A 14,698-nucleotide genomic window follows, 5' to 3' on the forward strand; every position below is an offset into this window, starting at 1 on the left:
ACGAAACTAGTAGAAATATTCGTTATTTTGATTGAACGAGTCGAAAGGATCCGAACTTCCCATCACTACTATACATTCTAAAATGCACGCGCGCCCGTAGACCTATACGTGCATTATAAAGATACATATAAATAAATGTTGCATGGCCAGAGCAATGTTGCATTAACGTAGTTGGTTGGCCTCTGGATAAAAGCATGTGTTGCATTTTCTTGTAATATCATACATTTATCCACGCGCAACCCATATTCTGAGTAGGGGGTAAGTATTTTGAGTAGGAGCTATGCTTTAACTTAACAGGTCTTGTGTGGACTCAAATGGTCCGATGCAGCAGGCCTATTTGGAGTGCTGCTGTCCGCTGTAATGAGGTCGATCACAGCGCGACTAAATATGACCCAACATTTATAGTAATTTCTCGTCGGAAAGATATCCATGTTGTGGACTGTTTACAGTTCGTTGTTTAGTGTTCAACAGGGCTTCGTTTTTTGAGAGTTCTGCCCCTGAACAAGGCAGTTAACCCACTGTTCCCCGATAGGCCGCCATTGTAAATAAGAATGTGTTCTTAACTGACTTGCCTAGTTAAATAAAGGTTAAATAAAAACATTTTTTTAAATGTATGTTATGTTACCTTGTCAGCTCCGGGCTACTTTCAGCATAGTCGACATGGGCGCAGTCCACGGTGTTGTAGTGCTGAAATGTCCATAGCCTGTTCGTGCGCCCATCTATCCCATCACATTTTTGTCTTATTTTATTACTTTTGTGGGTCTGATGGACCCAGAACATTTTTGTTTTTTAAAATATTTGTCAATGCAAATGCTCAGATGATTGTAGGCGGGAACATGATCAATGGGAGAACCATCCAAATAATAAATATGTAGTTCGTTGCATTCATTTTTGCACCAGGCGATCAATTAATCTATCAGTTCTAAACATGTATATTGCTTCTCTATGCTGCCTGTAGCATGATATTTTTTATGCGCGCATATAGGCCTATGAAGGACAGCTGTTGGTCGGAGAACGTGTCCAGAGTCGCGGAGCAGCATATTAACCCTGCAGTGGAATTCATTGCGGCCAGCCTTTTTAAATTTTTTTTTACCTTTATTTAACCAGGCAAGTCAGTTAAGAACACATTCTTATTTTCAATGACGGCCTGGGAACAGTGGGTTAACTGCCTGTTCAGGGGCAGAACGACAGATCTGTACCTTGTCAGCTCGGGGGTTTGAACTCGCAACCTTCCGGTTACTAGTCCAACGCTCTAACCACTAGGCTACGCTGCCGCTGCCGCCCGCAGGTCAAACGAGAGAGTCACTCAGAAAAGATTCAAAAAGAACGAATCGTTTGCAAAATGTACATCACTCATTTTCACCCTTTTCAAAAAACGGTTGTGTCCAAATTTAACTGGGTGGCTCCCCTCCACGCAACCGTGGATCCATATACGTATCCTCACTGGGAGTCCCCTATCTATCTACGGCGAGCCGCAACGCAAGACCCTACTTTTCAACGGTGTGAGTTACCATGGGAACAGCGAAAGTGGGAGTACTTTTAGCTTGTGGGGGATTATACCCCGCCGAGGGGTCGAGTGTGCAGGGAGGGAGGGGCACTGTGGAGGCTTTCTTTACTCATTTTGCCTGCCAGTCACATACTCCTTAGCCTAATTGCATGCCCCCGGCCCCGCTCTCCTTGTCTGACCAGGCCGGGTGCCACAGAGTCCCCAGACCCTTTCCCTGAAATCCTGAGCGGCAGGTGGTAGTGGCGGCACGGTTTACATCTGGCCTCGACTGGAAATTATGCGGCAGTATATATTCACAAGAGGTGTGAGGGAACGCACATAGATTGACGGATAGGCTAGTCGTGTCATTTGCCAATGTCAACCAATCGCCTGTTGTCTTCGACATCGATCATTTATGGGAAAGGAAGAAGGACAGGGCCCTGGCCGTCCTGCCACTTAGACAGGTCAACACAGAGGGTCGCTATCCGGGAAGACCCACTCCATCCCTCCGCTCTCTGATGGCATATGGCAGCAGCTGCGTGGGGCGTGTGGGGTGATTGTGTGACTCTTGCAACAGCTTATATAGGGCCTATGGGTTGCGCGTGAATAATACAGCAATAAGCCTCTGCACGCTCCGTTGACATGAATACCAAACAGCCAAGAAAGGTAAAGGGCCCTTAGCTCTCCTTGATCTCACAGTTGATTAGAGACCATTCATTTATTCATTGTTCGGGCCTTGCAACCTGTTTTCCTCTCATGTTTGAAGTGTGTTTTCCTTCTTGCCTTCAACAGTCAACCAAAAGGATGATGATGTCATTCATTATTTGGGGAGATTAGCCCTATGTGATAAGGCCACATGGTCCATATGTTCATTATCTGGCTGCTAGTTTATTAGATTCAGACAGGGGCCTAGAGCTTGGCCAATTTGATCATGAAATTACTGGCTCTACCATCCTATACACAAACACATCAACCTACCATTCTGGGTTCCATTATAAATCAACACATTTTGAAACAACCATGTGGCAAGTAAAACATTTGAACAAATTGGAAAGGGTTCTCTGTCGTATAAACATCTAAAGCAAATATAATGAAAATCTCTTGATATGAAGGAGAGGTTTACTGACCCACCCCCCCCACACACACAGTTTTATTCAGGTCACAGAGTTTTGTTTATAAAACAAGTGATGAGAGAGACCTTGTGGATGGATGAAGGGAAAGTGTCACCGAGAAAGAGACAGAAGTACATTTTCAGTGTGGGTAAACAACAACAAACACATGTTTTAAAGGATGCTCTGGGTGAGTGTGTGCCTTAAGTATATTGTATGCATGTCAGAAAAATTGTGCATGTGTATTTGTGTGTGTGTGTTCATAGTTTTTTAGGCCAGCTGTGTGTTGTCTCTTATCAGCCAGTGACCCAAATCACTGAAGAGAGAGAGAGAGAGAGAGAGAGAGAGGTGGGGATGAAGAGCGGGAGAGAGAGTAAGTTGGCATTTAAAAAGGAGAACGATGAAAAATGATGCAGCACAGATATACATATCAGACCTTGGTATTCCATAGCATTCCCTGAACAATGCTTTTACCATTGCTCACACAATCTCCCCAAGTCTATTCCCATAGAATGTATCAAACTGCCATGGCACTGATTATGGAAATGTTCTGTTCTGAAGAATGTGAACATTCAGATAGAACACAGATGTAAAAATGGCAAGAATGAAATCTTTGACCGTGAGGAAATATTCAGAACATAAATCCCTATTGCCATATTACCAATGACAGACAAAAGTGATCCCTCGAAATACAATGTCTAAACACAGAATCACATAGTCACTGCAATAAATATAGATTGAGATCTAGATCAGTAGGCTACATGATGAGGTCATGAGATTCTAGAGCAATATTTGCCAGGTCTAAGAGCTAGCAGAGCCACAGCACTATCAGGCTGGATCTATCCAAGCTGGATTCATATCAGATGGGATTAGGCTGGATGGAGGATCCCTATCACACTACTGTGGTCTGGGTTGCATCAGACTGGCTCCTGGTGGCCGCAGGCCCAGGTCGAACTGGAATCTGGATCCATTTCAGATGGGAACCCTACCAATACAAATTGCATCAGCAGCAGCAGCAGCTGAATGTCTGGATCTCTATCACTGGGTATTGTAGGTATCACTATCAGCAGAGATCAGTAGGACTTTATGAGACTCATCAGCATTAGCTAAAGAAGTGTATTATCTGTATAAGCAGAGCTACTAAACTAGGGTCCTGGAGGGCTTGAACCCAGCAGGGGGCCTCCCAGCCCCAGCCTCATGCTGACACCAGATCATTATTGCTGGATGTGCAGTTACTTTGATATAGGATCTTCTCAACCATTTGGCTGGTTAAGAGGATATTGGATTAAATGGAAGTGCTGGGCGAGGTTCATTATCCATGCTGGTACCTCTTCCCCTTTGACATCAGTTGAACAGTGATGTGATCTGATCAGCTAGTAAACATGTGAATGTAGACTTAAGATTGCACACACATAGCATGCCTACATAAACATCTGAGAAAACAGAATCAGGAAATGAATGATTAAAAGCAGTTAAAGCAGCAGTCAGCAGGAGAAACAATAGCAAGGCTTCCTCCCCGCCCCTGTTTCCTTAAAAAGCTGAGGGATGGGGCTGAAGAAATGTAACCACTCTCAAATTCATAGACAGAGCTGTGGATGCAAGGACTGACCATCCATCACAGGCAGCTTGTGGTACCAAAATTGGGGAGGATGGCTCATTGTAATAGCTAGAATGGAATAAATGGAATGGTATCAAACATCTGGTTTCCATGAGTTTGATACCATTCCATTTACTCCATCCCAGCCATTATGAGCCGTCCTCCTCTCACCAGCCTCATCTCCTGAGCCATCCATATCAATTATAGTTTTAACCATGTTTTAAGGCTATATAGTGTTAATTTACATCTACTTTGTTTACAAATATTGGAATAAAATAACCTTATATTTTGGCTTCTAATGGGGTTCAACAGTTAAACTCAGCTCATGAGGCAATTACGTTATATTCTACAAGAATCTATGGTTACATACCATTCATTTATACATCTAAAAATGGATGCAGCAACTGCTGATTGTCCCTTTAAATAATCATAATGCACTAATTCAGAGAATCATTAAAACAATGGATGGTTGGTTTCCTTTGCTCACAATTAGGTATCCAGTATACAGAAATTCTATTTCAACCAGTTCCCTAATTTGTATTCAACCAGGGTAGAGTGAGGAGGAGAGAAAGGAAAGGGAGCCACAGAACGAGAGAGGCAGCGAGGGCTGGATGACAGCTGTTGCATGAGGAGTTTATCTGATTAAATCTGTCCATCTCCGGGCCCCTGCCCCTGCCATCAACCAACAACTACAACCCAACCCCCACAAATTCAAGTTCTCCTCTCACCACACTCTGCACATTCAAAGACACTATGGGACACATTCAACAGGAGCCACATTCACTTGGAAATAAGCAAGCCTGATGTGCAAAATTGCCCATGTGTTATAAAGACACAATTTATCTTTTGGATAGAATCCCTATCGGTCTCTTCGTCACAGTCACCACTGCCTCTGTGTTCAAAGTGTTCATTAAGTAGAAAATATCCTGGATGTTCTAACTGATATCAGTCAATGTGTTTCTGTGTTACACATAATTTATGTTATCTCTCTGCTCCTCAGTCTCGCTGTTAGCCTCCCTCCACCCCCAATCTCTCATCCTGTCGTTTCCTGGTATACCGAGCCAGTCAGCCAAAGCACTTAAATAGACATCAATATCAGTAGCCTAGCCTAGCCTACTCCCTCCCTCCCTATTTTTCTCCTCCACACCACCCATTTCTCCCTCCCTCCCTTCTGTGCTCTCTCCTGCACTCTCTCTCTGGCAACCACAAAGAACTCTATTCTCATGGGCATCCCTGACCTCATTCATCTCCCTGTTTTCCCCCTCCTTTAAGACAGTAGATTTGCTCATAGCATTTACTCTGCATGCTCTCCTCCTTTCCCGTTGCATTCATCCCTCCATTTTTTAACTCCTTTCATGTTTGCATCCCCTTTTCTCTCTCTCCTCCCTCCATTGTCTCTGGCCAACCAAGGCCTGAGGGGAGTGATTGACAGGCAGGCGAAGGGGAGCCGTGATAGCAGGAGATGAAAAGCAAGGCTGCCTGCTGGTGGACTGTCTGTCAGGTGGTTGAAATATGTCAGTAGACCTCCACCCTGTGGCTATGTTCATGTACTGCATGACCCCTGCCTATTCTTGTCAGACTTCTAAAGCCAGACTTGCCTAACTCATTGGCTGTGGGGAATGGGAACACGGGAACACACACACACGTTTCCAAACTGCAATAACCAGGCCCGTATTCCCATGATTTAAAAAAGCTAAAGTCATAGCATTGCATCATGTTGCACCAGAAATCTAGCCAGTATATGGCAATCTGAGTATGAATTTACTCACAAATATGAAAGAGAATGGTTAATAAACTATGGGAAATCAACTAGGCTTCAGTGCTGTAAACATACTGCCTTCTCTTCCCCTGCTAAATGGATAAATACAACTGCTGGAGTCAGAAACAGCTGATTCCACACAGTTCAGTGTAACACTGAACTTAGTGTCACCCCATACATCTGCTCTGTAAAACCCTGTCTCTCTCAAGAGGTTTGGTCTGGCGTCAGCAAACCGTCTCCACCTTGCGCCGGGAAGACTGTGGGGGTAAAAGAGCAGAGGTGTGTGTATGGAGATATGGGGTGTATTTATTAGGCACTAAACAGAAGGAAGCAGAATTAAACAGGGAGTAACTACCGAAATATGTCCAATCAGAAAGGCTCAATTTCGTTTTACATTGCAAAGCATTTTACTACACTGTGTCATAATGAATAGTTCAGTGGAGGCTGGTAGGAGGACCTATAGGAGGGCAGGCTCATTGTAATGTCTGGAATGGTACAAAACCATGTTTGACTCAATTCCATTCCAGCAATTACAATGAGCCTGTCCTCCTATAGCTCCTCCCAGCAGCCTCCTCTGGAATATGTTTACCCATGGTGGTGGTGATTGGGAGGCCAGACAGCTGAAGCCTGTGGAGAGCTCCAATGCCAGCTGTTCCATCTCATTATGGAGGGGGGTCAAAAGGACACCAGGGGAAGGGGAAGATAATCACTCCATCTTTCATACAGAGCATAGAGCCTGGTGTGGCAGGACCAGCTAATGATGAGGAGAGAGCTCTTACATTCCCCAATTATTCTCAATAGTCGTCAACGTGGGGAAGATTCTAATTGCGTGGCCCCGTCACCCATTTTAATTGCCTAGGGTGAACTTGAGCCTCCATGTACCTTTCTTTTATTAGTGCTATGATTGGGTAAATTATCTGATATTACCTACAAATGAATTATTCTCATAACCAATTATTTCCATAATCCCCAGGCATTATCCAACCATCTAGATTTCTCCCTGTAATTTGTCACACTTAAAAGCTGGAATACTTAGCTGCTAAATACATTTTTTGGACTTATTAATGAATTATATATACCAATTGATTATTGAAGAATATAACTTATGCCTCATGAGTTTAGTTCAACTGTCGTACCTCATCAAAACCCCAGCTTGTTTTACTCCAATGTTTGTAAACAATATATACTGAACAAAAATAAAAATGCAAAATTTAAGATTTTACTTAGTTACAGTTCATATAAGGAAATTAGCCAATTGAAATAAGTATGAATTTGGCCCAAATCTATGGCTTTTACATGACTGGGCAGGGGTGCAGCCATGGGTGGGCATTGGAGGGCACAGGCCCACCCAATCATAATGAGTTTTCCTCCACTAAAGGGCTTTATTAAAAGACATAAATACTCAACACCTCTCCCCCCTCAGATGATTCCGCAGCTGAAGAAGCCGAATGTGGTGGTCCTGAGCTGGCGTGGTTACACGTGATCTGCAGTTGTGGGGCCGGTTCTCTGGTAACAGCTCTGGTGGACATTCCTGCAGTCAGCATGCCAATTGCACACTCCCTCAACTTGAGACATCTGTGGCATTGTGTTGTGTGACAAAACTTCTCAAATTAAAAGTGGCCTTTTATTGTCCCCAGCACAAGGTGCACTTGTGTAATGATCATAATGTTTAATCAGCTTCTTGAGATGCCACACCTGGCAGGTGGATGGGTTATCTTGGCAAAGGAAAAATGCTCACTAACAGAGATGTAAACAAATGTGTGCAAGTTTGAGAGAAATAAGCATTTTGTGCATATGGAACATTTCTGGATTTTTAAAATGTCAGTTCATGAAACATGGGACGAACACTTTACATGTTGCGTTTATATTTTTGTTCAGTGGAAACAAACACTGTATAGCCTCAAAACATGGTTAAACTATAATTTTGCTATCATGGATGGCCAGTCCATGCATCCCCAGCTCGGTCAATGAATTTGAGGGTGGTTAATCTTCTTCAGGAACAGCCTTCAGCTTTTACCAAATCAAAGTCAGGGTGACCGCTTTGTTATTGGTTCAATTAAGGATTCTAGAGTTAAAGTGACCAAATAGTGGAACACTGTGCTGCAATATGACACATACAAACCTTCACACACAGCAGCGGGGTCACCGAGTTCAACACTCATTTATTGATCAAATCAGTGAAGGTGAAAAATATATTGATCTGATGCACTGTTGACAAAAACTTTGTGGATGAGAGTTAGAGACACCAACACACAAAACGTACATGATAATAAATGTCCAAGATATGGCACAGAGCGACAATGGAGAAGTGGGGTCTGGCGCAGTGCAGTATAGTATGTATTATGGCACAGGAGAAGTACTGCAGTGGTGGTGGAGGGTTAGTCCATGGCACATACACAATGCAGTTGGGAAGTATTCAGGCACACAATACCCCACAATGACCAATCAAAAACAGGTTTGTAGAAATGTTTGCACATTTATAAAAAAAAAAAGAAAAGAAGAAATACCAGAAAATGCCGCATTGAAGGTCCCCAAGAACACTGTGTCCGAGACTGGTCAGGATCGAAGGAAAGATTAACAGAGCAAAGTACAGAGAGATCCTTGATGAAAACCTGCTCCAGATTGCTCAGGACCTCAGACTGGGGTGAAGGTTCACCTTCCAACAGGACAACGACCCTAAGCGCATGGGCAAGACAATACAGGAGTGGCTTCGGGACAAGACTCCGAATGTGCTTGAGTGGCCCAGCCAGAGCCCGGACTCGAAGTGAGGTGTCTTTTATACTGATAACAAGTTCAAACAGGTGCCATTAATACAGGTAACGAGTGGAGGACAGAAGAGCCTCTTAAAAGAAGAAGTTACAGGTCTTAGAGAGCCAGAAATCTTGCTTGTTTGTAGGTGACCAAATACTTATTTTCCACCATAATTTGCAAATAAATTCATTTAAAAATCCTACAATGTGATTTTCTGGATTTTTTCCCCTCATTTTGTCTGTCATAGTTGAAGTGTACCCATGATGAAAATTACAGGCCTCTCATCTTTTTAAGTGGGAGAACTTGCACAATCTGTGGCTGACTAAATACTTTTTTTGCCCCACTGTATGTGAGAATGCTGTTTGACTACAGCTCAGCGCTCAACACCATAGTGCCCACGAAGCTCATCACTAAGCTAAGGCCTCTGGGACTAAACACCTCCCTCTGCAACTGGATCCTGGACTTCCTGATGGGCCGCCCCCAGGTGGTAAGAGTAGGCAACAATACTTCTTCCACGCTGATCCTTAACACTGGGTCCCCTCAGGGGTGTGTACTTTTATTTATTTATTTTTTATTTCACCTTTATTTAACCAGGTAAGCAAGTTGAGAACAAGTTCTCATTTACAATTGCGACCTGGCCAAGATAAAGCAAAGCAGTTCGACACATACAACGACACAGAGTTACACATGGAGTAAAACAAACATACAGTCAATAATACAGTAAAAAAAAACAAAAAAAAAAAACAAGTCTATATACAATGTGAGCAAATTAGGTGAGAAGGGAGGTAAAGGCAAAAAAGGCCATGGTGGCAAAGTAAATACAATATAGCAAGTAAAACACTGGAATGGTAGTATTGCAATGGAAGAATGTGCAAAGTAGAAATAAAAATAATGGGGTGCAAAGGAGCAAAATAAATAAATAAATTAAATACAGTTGGGAAAGAGGTAGTTGTTTGGGCTAAATTATAGGTGGGCTATGTACAGGTGCAGTAATCTGTAAGATGCTCTGACAGTTGGTGCTTAAAGCTAGTGAGGGAGATAAGTGTTTCCAATTTAAGAGATTTTTGTAGTTCGTTCCAGTCATTGGCAGCAGAGAACTGGAAGGAGAGGCGGCCAAAGAAAGAATTGGTTTTGGGGGTGACTAGAGAGATATACCTGCTGGAGCGTGTGCTACAGGTGGGAGATGCTATGGTGACCAGCGAGCTGAGATAAGGGGGACTTTACCTAGCAGGGTCTTGTAGATGACATGGAGCCAGTGGGTTTGGCGACGAGTATGAAGCGAGGGCCAGCCAACGAGAGCGTACAGGTCGCAATGGTGGGTAGTATATGGGGCTTTGGTGACAAAACGGATAGCACTGTGATAGACTGCATCCAATTTGTTGAGTAGGGTATTGGAGGCTATTTTGTAAATGACATCGCCAAAGTCGAGGATTGGTAGGATGGTCAATTTTACAAGGGTATGTTTGGCAGCATGAGTGAAGGATGCTTTGTTGCGAAATAGGAAGCCAATTCTAGATTTAACTTTGGATTGGAGATGTTTGATATGGGTCTGGAAGGAGAGTTTACAGTCTAACCAGACACCTAAGTATTTGTAGTTGTCCACGTATTCTAAGTCAGAGCCGTCCAGAGTAGTGATGTTGGACAGGCGGGTAGGTGCAGGTAGCGATCGGTTGAAGAGCATGCATTTAGTTTTACTTGTATTTAAGAGCAATTGGAGGCCACGGAAGGAGAGTTGTATGGCATTGAAGCTTGCCTGGAGGGTTGTTAACACAGTGTCCAAAGAAGGGCCGGAAGTATACAGAATGGTGTCGTCTGCGTAGAGGTGGATCAGAGACTCACCAGCAGCAAGAGCGACCTCATTGATGTATACAGAGAAGAGAGTCGGTCCAAGAATTGAACCCTGTGGCACCCCCATAGAGACTGCCAGAGGTCCGGACAGCAGACCCTCCGATTTGACACACTGAACTCTATCAGAGAAGTAGTTGGTGAACCAGGCGAGGCAATCATTTGAGAAACCAAGGCTGTCGAGTCTGCCGATAAGGATGTGGTGGTTGACAGAGTCGAAAGCCTTGGCCAGATCAATGAATACGGCTGCACAGTAATGTTTCTTATCGATGGCGGTTAAGATATCGTTTAGGACCTTGAGCGTGGCTGAGGTGCACCCATGACCAGCTCTGAAACCAGATTGCATAGCAGAGAAGGTATGGTGAGATTCGAAATGGTCGGTAATCTGTTTGTTGACTTGGCTTTCAAGACCTTAGAAAGGCATGGTAGGATAGATATAGGTCTGTAGCAGTTTGGGTCAAGAGTGTCCCCCCTTTGAAGAGGGGGATGACCGCAGCTGCTTTCCAATCTTTGGGAATCTCAGATGACACGAAAGAGAGGTTGAACAGGCTAGTAATAGGGGTGGCAACAATTTCGGCAGATAATTTTAGAAAGAAAGGGTCCAGATTGTCTAGCCCGGCTGATTTGTAGGGGTCCAGATTTTTCAGCTCTTTCAGAACTTCAGCTGAATGGATTTGGGAGAAGGAGAAATGGGGAAGGCTTGGGCGAGTTGCTGTTGGGGGTGCAGTGCTGTTGACCGGGGTAGGAGTTGCCAGGTGGAAAGCATGGCCAGCCGTAGAAAAATGCTTATTGAAATTCTCAATTATGGTGGATTTATCAGTGGTGACAGTGTTTCCTATCTTCAGTGCAGTGGGCAGCTGGGAGGAGGTGTTCTTATTCTCCATGGACTTTACAGTGTCCCAGAACTTTTTAGAGTTAGTGTTGCAGGAAGCAAATTTCTGCTTGAAAAAGCTAGCCTTGGCTTTTCTAACTGCCTGTGTATAACGGTTTCTAGCTTCCCTGAACAGCTGCATATCACGGGGGCTGTTCGATGCTAATGCAGAACGCCATAGGATGTTTTTGTGTTGGTTAAGGGCAGTCAGGTCTGGGGAGAACCAAGGGCTATATCTGTTCCTGGTTCTAATTTTCTTGAATGGGGCATGTTTATTTAACATTGTTAGGAAGGCATTTTTAAAAATATCCAGGCATCCTCTACTGACGGGATGAGATCAATATCCTTCCAGGACACCCCGGCCAGGTCGATTAGAAAGGCCTGCTCGCTGAAGTGTTTCAGGGAGCGTTTTACAGTGATGAGTGGAGGTCGTTTGACCGCTGACCCATTACGGATGCAGGCAATGAGGCAGTGATCGCTGAGATCTTGGTTGAAGACAGCAGAGGTGTATTTAGAGGGGAAGTTGGTTAGGATGATATCTATGAGGGTGCCCGTGTTTAAGGCTTTGGGGGGGTACCTGGTAGGTTCATTGATAATTTGTGTGAGATTGAGGGCATCAAGTTTAGATTGTAGGATGGCTGGGGTGTTAAGCATGTTCCAGTTTAGGTCGCCTAGCAGCACGAGCTCTGAAGATAGATGGGGGGCAATCAGTTCACATATGGTGTCCAGAGCACAGCTGGGAGCAGAGGGTGGTCTATAGCAGGCGGCAACGGTGAGAGACTTGTTTTTAGAGAGGTGGATTTTTAAAAGTAGAAGTTCAAATTGTTTGGGTACAGACCTGGATAGTAGGACAGAACTCTGCAGGCTACTTAGTCCCCTCCTGTATTTCCTGTTCACCCAAGACCGATTGGCCAAACAACTCCAACATTAAGTTTGCTGACGACAACAGTGGTAGGCCTGATCACCGAAAACGAAGAGACTGCCTATAGGGAGGTGGTCAGAACTGGTGGTGCCAGCACAACAACCTCTCAATGTGAGCAAGACAAAGGAGCTGATCGTGGACTACAGGAAAAGTCGGGCCAAACAGGCCCCCATTAACATCGACGGAGCTGTAGTGGAGCGGGTAGAGAGTTAAGTTCCTTGGTGTCCACATCACCAACGAACTATCATGGTCCAAACATCCCAAGACAATCGTGAAGAGGGCACGACAGACCCCCCTCCCCCTCAGAAGACTGAAAAGATTTGGCATGGGCCACCAGATCCTAAAAAGGTTCTACAGCTGCACCATCGAGAGCATCCTGACCGGTTGCATCACCGCCTGGTATGGCAACTGCTCGGGATCTGACCGTAAGGTGCTACAGAGGGTAGTGCATACAGCCCAGTACATCACTGGGGCCAAGCTTCCTGCCATCCAGGACCTATTTAAATAGGCGTGTCAGAGGAAAGCCAATAAATTGTCAGAGACTCCTGTCACCCAAGTTATAGACCGTTTTCTCTGCTTCCGCACAGCAAGCGGTACCGGAGCAACCAAGTCTAGGATCAAAAGGCTCCTTAACAGCTTCTACCCCCAAGCCATTAGACTGCTGAACAATTCATAAAAATCACCACCGGACAATTTACATTGACACCACCCCCCCTGCTGCTACTCGCTGTTTGTTTGTTACCCTATGCATAGTCACTTCGCCCCCACCTACATGTACAGATTACCTCAACTAGCCTGTACCCCTGCACACTGACACGGTACCGGTGCCCCCTGTAAATAGCCTCGTTATTGTTATTCTTAGTGTTACTTTTTATTATAACTTTTTATCTTAGCCTACTTGGTAAATATTTTCTTCTTCTTGAACTGCACTGTTGGTTAAGGGCTTGTAAGTAAGCATTTCACAGTAAAGTCTACACTTGTTGTATTCAGCGCATGTGCAAATAAAGTTTGATTTGACTTGCGGCTGTAATCCCTGTCAAAGGTGCTTCAACAAAACACTAAGTAAAGGGTCTGAATACTTTTTTTATTTTATACATTTGCCAAACATTCTAAAAACCTGTTTTTGCTTTGTCATTATGGAGTATTGTGTGTCGATTGATGAGGGATAATCAATTTTAGAATAAGGTTGTAACGTAACAAAATGTGGAAAAAGTCAAGGGGTCTGAATACTTTCCAAATGCACTTTGTGTGTGTGTGAGAGTGAATGTGTGAGTGAGATATATATATATATATATATATACACACACACACCATACTGAGACAGTCAGTTCCAGTGAAACATATCCATTTGTATTATTCAAGTAGAAGGAGAAGGTAGGGGAACGTAAATGGCTCATGGCCAGGAGCAACATCTAGTGATCAGGGCGGGGGCGGTACTTACAGTGTACATGCAGAGTCTGTAAATACCTATGGCTCTGGGGCAGTGTTTGTTAGTGGAAAAGCATCTATGGTATTGTATAAGGGAAGACTGAAGATGATCATTGGTTCAAAGGCAGTGAGTGTCTATGGTAGAGGCTGTATCTGTGGTACATCAGAGATACTGATGATAAGACAGGGGAGACAAACACTTCACTGTAGGGTGAATCATTTATACATGTTATTTTATCAGCAATAAATAGAGTGGGTGTAATATAGGGTGTAAGTATTTGGGGATCAATTTGGAGAAAATAAAAGCCTATTGCTAACTACAGTATAATCCTTTGGGCAGTAAAAGTGGCATGTCTATTTCATCTATGGGATAGGCTAGTGATATTTTTGTCCGTTAATAGGCCTTCTATTTGGGCTGTTCATGGGGCTATAGTTGGGGAATTTGGGTCAGTTCATGGGGCTATAATTCTGGCTTTCGTTGGGGTATTTGGGGCTATAGCTGTGGAATGGGAGGAAGGTGAAGAGTGTCTAGTGCGCGATGGTAGAGCTCTCTTAGTGCTCTCAACAACTGCAGCCGACAAAACATCTGATTGAAGAGGTGAGGCAACGGCTCCTGTAGAGGGGGAAAGAGGGGATATAGAGAGAGATTGAAAAAGAGGGGGGAGTATGGACTGAACTTGGTGTGAACTGTAATCAGTTTAAATCAAAAATAATCTGTACTCTATCAGTACACCATGTTTTCAGGCCTGGTATGGCCGGTCATAGGCCATTAACACAATGTGCCAAACATCGAGAGGCATCACACATGCAAACAGAGATGTAATTCTGCATACTGCGAGACCACATGCTGTAATTAAACCGAACCTAAATTAACTACCCCCACCCTCAACACAGACAGACAATCATAGCGGAAATATTAGGGAGTGCTCA

At 44.0% G+C, this 14,698-nt stretch overlaps 1 pseudogene; it reads right to left on the reverse strand.

Moving 5' to 3' along the window:
• Positions 1-11,049: 11,049 nt before the first annotated feature.
• Positions 11,050-14,698, reverse strand: part of LOC115101877 (DALR anticodon-binding domain-containing protein 3-like) — a 29,745-nt pseudogene continuing 26,096 nt past the window's right edge.

The sequence above is a fragment of the Oncorhynchus nerka genome, linkage group LG20 (assembly GCF_034236695.1).
Source record: "Oncorhynchus nerka isolate Pitt River linkage group LG20, Oner_Uvic_2.0, whole genome shotgun sequence".
Taxonomy (NCBI): Eukaryota; Metazoa; Chordata; class Actinopteri; order Salmoniformes; family Salmonidae; genus Oncorhynchus; species Oncorhynchus nerka.